The sequence below is a fragment of the Dendrobates tinctorius genome, unplaced genomic scaffold, assembly GCF_039654945.1.
Source record: "Dendrobates tinctorius isolate UK_male_01 unplaced genomic scaffold, ASM3965494v1 ptg000213l, whole genome shotgun sequence".
In the NCBI taxonomy this organism is placed as follows: Eukaryota; Metazoa; Chordata; class Amphibia; order Anura; family Dendrobatidae; genus Dendrobates; species Dendrobates tinctorius.
In genome coordinates, this window is record NW_027361880.1 from 5,071,974 (window position 1) to 5,079,156 (window position 7,183).

The following is a 7,183-nucleotide window of genomic DNA, read 5'->3' on the forward strand; positions in this document are numbered from 1 at the left end:
GTGGATTCAGGTGACATTAGTCTAATGTGTATGGGGGTGTCACAGCCACCCGAAGTAGAGTGGTAGACAGAGTCACCTTCCTTTGTGTAATTACTTTGACAACACAGTTGTCAATGACTGCAGAATCCACTTTAGCAGGGTGTCAGTGGTATGTTACTGTTGACACCAAATGCTGATGGTGAATGGTCAGTTCCTGATATCACACTATCATTGGGAAGTGAATATATGAAAATTTTTGCTAAAGCCCACCCTTTCATTGTATAAATGTACTTACTATTTTTTTAAATAAATAAATAAAAAATACCTAAAAGCAAAATTAAATACTTCTTTAAAAGCCCATATTCTGGTTCTGCAATGTGGGACGAGGTATGGGTGGTACGAGGAATGACAGTAGCCACTCACTTGTTTTTATGGAGAACCGTGCATAGAGTGACCCAGGCAGGGTGTCTTTACAGTAGTAAGGGCACAGGGGGAGTTGCCCTCCAGAAAATAAAACATAGAGGATCCCAAAGATCTACACAAAAATAGGCGATAAAGGCTTTGCAAGTACATACACAGGAAAGTAGAGATCTAAAGATAACTTTGTGTTTGAAGCATTGGGTACTACCGATGAGCTGACCTCTGCCATAGGGTTAAGGGGCCTTTACACATAGCGATATCGCTAGCGATATCGTTAAAGCGTCACCGATTTTGTGACGCAGCAGCGATATCGCTATGTGTGATACTTACCTCTAACCGGCTCCCCCGCTGTCTGTCGCTGATCGCACAAGATCATGCAGCTCCATTTCTCGTCGGGCGCTTCCTGCTGGGCTTCCTGCTGGCGCCGACAAGCGACGCGTGGACGCGGGCGGGAGGACGTCAGGATTGCCGCGTCTGAAAGGTAAGTAACGACCGCTGCTGCGTCGCTACATCGCTGTGAGATCTGCCTGTGTGGCAGCTCACTAGCGACCATTTAGCGATGCACCAGCGATCCTGACCGGGTCGTATCGTTGTCGGGATCGCTGGTGCATCGCTAAATGTAAAGGGGCCTTTAGCCAAAGAATTTTGTCTAGATTCAAATCTTCAATATATTGCAGAACTTGAGAAGATACAGTATATGCTGCATTGGCTCAAATATTGCAACACCAGTATCCTGGGCCAGACAAAGCAATAAAATAAATACATGATTTAATGAAGAGCCTGCCTGGGAGCTGGAGCAATGGATTGATAAATACACCTTCCTTCCTTCACTCACCAGCTTTATTCAACCATCTGGAGATAAGGCCAGTGCATCACTACATGTGGCTCAAGCAGTGTGCCAAAGAGCAGAGAAAGCAACTTTCAAGGTGCTGCAAACTGGAGAGGCAGATCCAAATATTGGAAAATACATAAACAGTCTGATCTGTTACTGATTGAGTGATTTCCTTTTTACATTGGCAAGATATGCCGCCAAGTCAGAAGGCAGGTCTGAGACATTCGGCACTCCAACGTACCCATGAGGACATGAAGATTATGGCAATGTAAGGGGGTGAGATTGAATTACCTCCTTGCTTCCCTTCCTCTAATTGTCTTCCATCTGTTGCTGTTTGTATATGCTTATATTGATACTGTCTATCATAAATATTTGCGGTACTGCTGCATAGTAAGATGTATTATCACTCACATTTATGGTACTGCCACATTCATATATGTGTTACCATTCTTTAGAGAACTGAATTATATTGTGTTGTGTTCCTTTAGCATAGTATTGTATATAACATATGTGATGTGTACTAATGTTCATGTACAGTTTAGGGAAAGTAAGGTGCTTTATTTTGGGGACATTAGAGGTGGGCACCTTAGTATATAGTTCTTATAGACAAGGGAAAGTGTAGTTCATTTGTGGGCCACTAGATGGGGCATACTAGTGTGCACTGTTAGGTATAGTTGATGGTTATAGAGGGTTAAGAGTAGGAGGGGCTGCCGGTTGGTAAGGCAGGAGTTTCTAGGAAGTTAGGTCAGAAAGGTCCAGGGTGCCCGTGGTGTCCACATGGGCTATAGGCCCAGACAGCCTGGCAGCCACGTAACGTTAAAGCGCTGCAGCCCACATTATCCACGGTCACTGTGCATCATTGCAGTGGGCCAGAACAGGAAAAGACAGATGTGGCGACTCATCACCTGGGCGAATGCCTTTAGGGCAGGAGTCGGTTGGACTGGGGAGATGAAGGAAGTCGGAGCTTCAACGAGATTGGTACAGACGGGCCAGTTGGTTGACCAGAGGCAACCAAACCTGGTGGCTGATGATTTTGAGTCTGAGCCAAAACAGGCAGAGGAATTGTTATCATGGTGAGGTTAGGCCAGGAAGGAACTGGGGAGCAGACTAGGACGGTCCAGTCCGGGCGTGTACTGCACAGAAGGGACAGCCAGACAGGGAAGGATGAGGAAACAAGGGGATTCCATGATGTACCAACTGTGGATGTAACGTGTGAAGTATTCAGTAAAGAGAGTGTTAAAGTTAACTTGGACTGTGTCTCCATTGCTGGGGGTCGCCTGGAAGAGGGACCGTCGTTGCCTGGTAAGTGCCCGGGGAAGCTGAATTTGGAGATGCAGGTATGCTAAAGAGAAGAATACAGTTTTCTGTAGGGGAAGTACTGGACATAGATGTTGCAGTAATGCAGGTCACGGCTACAGTCCTGTCCCTCCCTATCAGCTACACGCAAGGAGGAAGAGAAAAAAGACAGCTGAAACATTTTTCTGTGCAAAAAACTATTTGTTTTCAGGTCAAGCTGTGTTCTTAGTCATTGGTCACTTTTAACCCCAACAGCCTAAACCACTGTGGCCTTTCCATCATTTCCATGTACAATCAATAATTCAAGAATGGAAAAGGTAGTTACATCTGCACAACTGTGCTGCTAAATCATTGTTCTGCCTTCTTCCACATATGACGCTGTGTGGATTCCAGCATACGGCTTAACCTTTCATCCATTCCCAGAAACACGACTGTATGGGCGCTTAAGTCTATATTTATTGGGATGATATGGACAACAATGGGAGATGATAACAGATGGTATAGAAGAACACAGTAGTAGATGAGATCAGGGGTTGTTGAGCACAGATATGGTTGATTCAGTAGAATGTTGTACAAAATGTGGATGATTCAGTAGATTGTTGTGCAAAATGTGGATGATTCAGATATTATTGCACACAATGTGGATGATTCAGGTTAAAACGGAATCCGCTTGTTATAAGCAATGGTTTGCAGAGCGCTGAGCTGAGCATGTGTCAGCTACTCAGAAGACGGCTGGAAAATGGTTACATGTTGTTGACCAGGGCAGGAAGAAGGGGCGGTTCTGAACAGTTAACCATTTGGGATAACAGAAGATTCAAAACACATGAATAAAAAGAGAAGGGCAACTTATGACACCTACTGACAATAGCTGAAACAGCACTTAAAAATATCTTGTTGTACAGAATGGGCAGAACACTCCCCGCTTGGCATCAACCGATGCCACTATTTGGCTCTTTTGGGGATAATAACAGTACAAGTTCAGTAACTGGCCTGAGGAACAGTTTGTTCTCCCCAAGTTTTCTAACTTTGACCTCTACCTTGCACACTTTCCCATCCTTACTGGGAAGAGGCTTGGTGACTAGGCCAAGTGGTCACTCATTACGATGTGACTGAGTGTCTTTGACAAGCACCACATTGCCTGGTTGGATGTTTGGGCGGTTTTTTTGCCACTTTGTCCTGGTTTGTAGAGTGGAGAGATATTGCTTCTACCATCTGTCCCAGAAGACATTGGACACACTTTGCTCTTGCCTCCACTGGCGTCTGAAGAGATTTTTATCGCTGAATTCTCCAAGTGGAGCTCTCAGGACACAGGTTTCCTGCTTGAGTAGCATTGCCGGAGTAAGGACAGTCGGGTCTCCGGAATCGCTGGAGAGTGCTGACAGTGGCCTGGCGTTCATGATAGCCGATACCTCAGCCAAGAACATAGTTAAACTCTAGAGTGTGAGTCTGGTGTTCGTTTGGAGGAAGATAGAGTCTAATATCTTGCTTTCTATGCCTATCATTCTCTCCCAGGCACCTCCCATATGCGAAGAGTGTGGCGGATTGAAAGTCCAGGTGTATCCTTGCTCACCTAGGTACCTTTCAACATTAGCGATGTCCAACTTGGAAGGGATTTGGAGTTCTCTTGCTGCTCCAATGAAATTCGTACCTCTGTCGGAGCGAATATGCTTCACAGGGCCTCTGATTGCGGTGAAGCATCGAAACGCATTTATGAAACTTGAAGTGTCCAGAGACTCGATTACTTTGATATGAACAGCTCTGATGGACAGACAAGTGAATAGAACTGCCCAACATTTTGCTTCAGTATTGGATTTCCTAGTGCGTCGAGTAGCCACGGACCAAGGACCGAATACATCTAGTCCAACGTTGGTGAAGGGGGGTTCGGTACTGCGTCTGTTAGATGGAAGATTGGCCATCTTCGGATTTTGGAATGAGCCACGGAGTTTGCGACACGTAACACAGTTGAAGATGAGCTTGCTCATGCTTCTCTTTGTGCCGACTATGCATAGACCAGCCGCCCGCAGATTCACTCTGGTGAACAAATGGTCTTGGTGTCTCACTATGTCATGATGATGCTGAATGAGCAGGGTTGTGACATGAAGACGTCCAGGGATTATTACCAGGTGTTTCTCTGAAACTTCTACCTCGGCTTCTTGAAGACGGCCACCTACTCTCAGCAGCCCATCTTGGTCAACAATTGGATTGAGCTTCTTTAGCATGCTGTCTCCAGGAATAGGTTGTCCCTTGTTGAGGTTGTCTTTTTTTATTTGTGTATCCATGATGTCCAGGAACATCCTATCTTCTATGGACATTGCTACCTTGTCGTCCTCCTTTGTCATGTGGAAGACTGTACCTCCCATGTGGCCTTGTTCACCTTCAGAGGCGTGATCTTCATTGGTAGGTGCTGAGAAAGTGAGAAAGGGCAAGGTAGTGGAGTGCTGTTTGGCAATTCCTTTACCAGCAGACTATTGTGACATGGCCGGAAGAGAGATGGACGTTCATTTTCTAGTGTGCTGGTAAGCATGCTGTTGACTGAGGCTGGCTTGTGTGCTCCTCCTAGGCAGACCCATCCAAGGTCGAGCTTCTGTGCATGCGGAGCATTCCCGGAGCCATTTATACATTTTCTAGTCTTGTGGACTCGTAGTATATCTCTTCCCAGAATTAGAGCTATTGGGGTTCCTGAATCCATCACAGGTATCAGGTGGGCTATACGCTTTAGATGGGGGTGATGTGCTGCCACCTCTCGTGAAGGTATCTCTGACCTGTTGTCAGGAATCTGGTTGCACTTCAGGATGGTCGGTAATGATAGGCAGGTTTTGGACTCCACCTTGTATCCGGTTGCTTTTCTCCCCGCTGTTTCAACAGTACCTGAACACATCCTCAGGGTGTAGGGAGAACCAGGACCTACAATGCTGAAGTTGTCAAAGAAGATGGACCTGGCTAGAGACCTGTTACTTTGGTCATCCAGGATTGCATAAATCTTGAAGGCTTTGTCCTTGCGACCTGCAGGATAGACTCAGACAAGGCAGATTTTTTAACAGGACCTTCCTCCTGTGAGTCCCTTACAAATCTCCATACATTGAGAGCTGACCACAGGGGTGTCTTTGTCAGTGTCCTCCTGCTTCCCATGTTGCTCCTCTGCTTGCGACAACGCTCGTGGAGGTGATCCAGGGTGCAAGGCTGTATTGTGATCCATGCTGCTGCATTCTGCACATTTTATGCTAGCTTCACAGTACCTGGCGAAGTGAAAGGTTGTGGCACAACATTTGAAGCAGATGTTGTTCTCCATGAGGAAACCTTTGCGATCCTCCAAAGTCTTCTCCCTGAAGGCTTTTCATTTCAATAGAGGATGTGGTTTCTTGTGTAGAGGACAATGTTTACTGACATCCTGAGGCTTGCTCTCATCTGGAGGGGGTTCATTCACCTTGTGAGGAGGGTCTGTGGAAGCAATGTTAGTTTTGTGAACTGCCACGGGTGTCTTACCGGGTTTGACACCAGGGGCAGTGGAACATGACAGAGTAAAGTCAAAACTAGGGTCATTTCTAATCCTAGATTGTTTGGTGACAAAATCAACAAATACAGTGAAAGGAGGGAATGATGCATTATGATTTTGTTTATACTGCGAACCACTTGTAGGTTGTAAGGAAGTTTCTATACTATCGGATTGACACCCTTAGCGGTGTCTAAGAATGCCAATCTGGGCAAGTCTCCTTCCTACTGGGCAACCTGTAACTCATTCAAAAAATCACTCAGGTCTCTAAGCTTTAGATAACCTTTAGGTCCTATCTTAGGAAAATCATCAATTCTTTCATATAAAGCATTCTCTATGACTTCTACTGTCCCATAGCATTCATCAAGTCTTTCCCACACTTTACGTAGACCTGTGCGAGGATGCTTTACATTAATGTCTCTCAGTCTTTTGGCATGTTCGACCGACTCACTTCCGAGCCACTTTACTAGGAGATCTAACTCCTCACTACAAGAAAGGTCCAGACCATGAATGGCGTTCCAGAATGAGACTCGCCATGACCTATAGTTCTCGGGTTTGTCAATGAACTTTACAAGTCCCTTTGTAACCAGTTCTCGGTGGGCAAAGAACTTTGCTAAGTCTATAGAGGCTCCATCAGTGCTGGCATGAGCCGGTATATTATAGTCATGTCTAGTGTGTGGTGTATCACCATACCTGTAAGACGCTTCTGACTCTGGATAGTCTGTGCGGTACCTTCTTGGTGAAGAAGGTGTCTCTTTAAGGTGGGATGGGAGTTGTACCTTCTTCTCAGTGGAACGGTAGCTGTGGTCAACATCTCTGTGCTGAACGTCTCCTCGCCTATGGTAGTGAAGCTCAGGGTTGGATCGCTGGTGATCGGCATGGCCTGATCGATATGATGCTTCAGGGCTATCATCCACGCCGGAATGTTGACGGACGTACTCTGCGACGCGCTGCACTGGATCTTGCTGCTCTAGATCTGGTCCGAGAATGCTGCTGCATCTCTCATAATCAGGATTTTTCATAGCTTCCAATCACTCAGCCTTAGCAATTACAAATGCCGTCTCTTTGTCTGCCGCAAGTCTTTCTAGCTTTGCCCTCAGACGTGCAGTTTCGGCTTGCAAGCATGCGGTTTCCATTTGCAGGCATGCAGTTTCTGTATCTTGATC

The 7,183-nt window shown here is 46.0% G+C and overlaps 1 pseudogene; it reads left to right on the forward strand.

Moving 5' to 3' along the window:
• The first annotated feature begins 384 nt into the window (after positions 1-384).
• Positions 385-1,478, forward strand: LOC141058672 (corrinoid adenosyltransferase MMAB pseudogene; annotated as a pseudogene).
• The last annotated feature ends 5,705 nt before the right edge of the window (positions 1,479-7,183 follow it).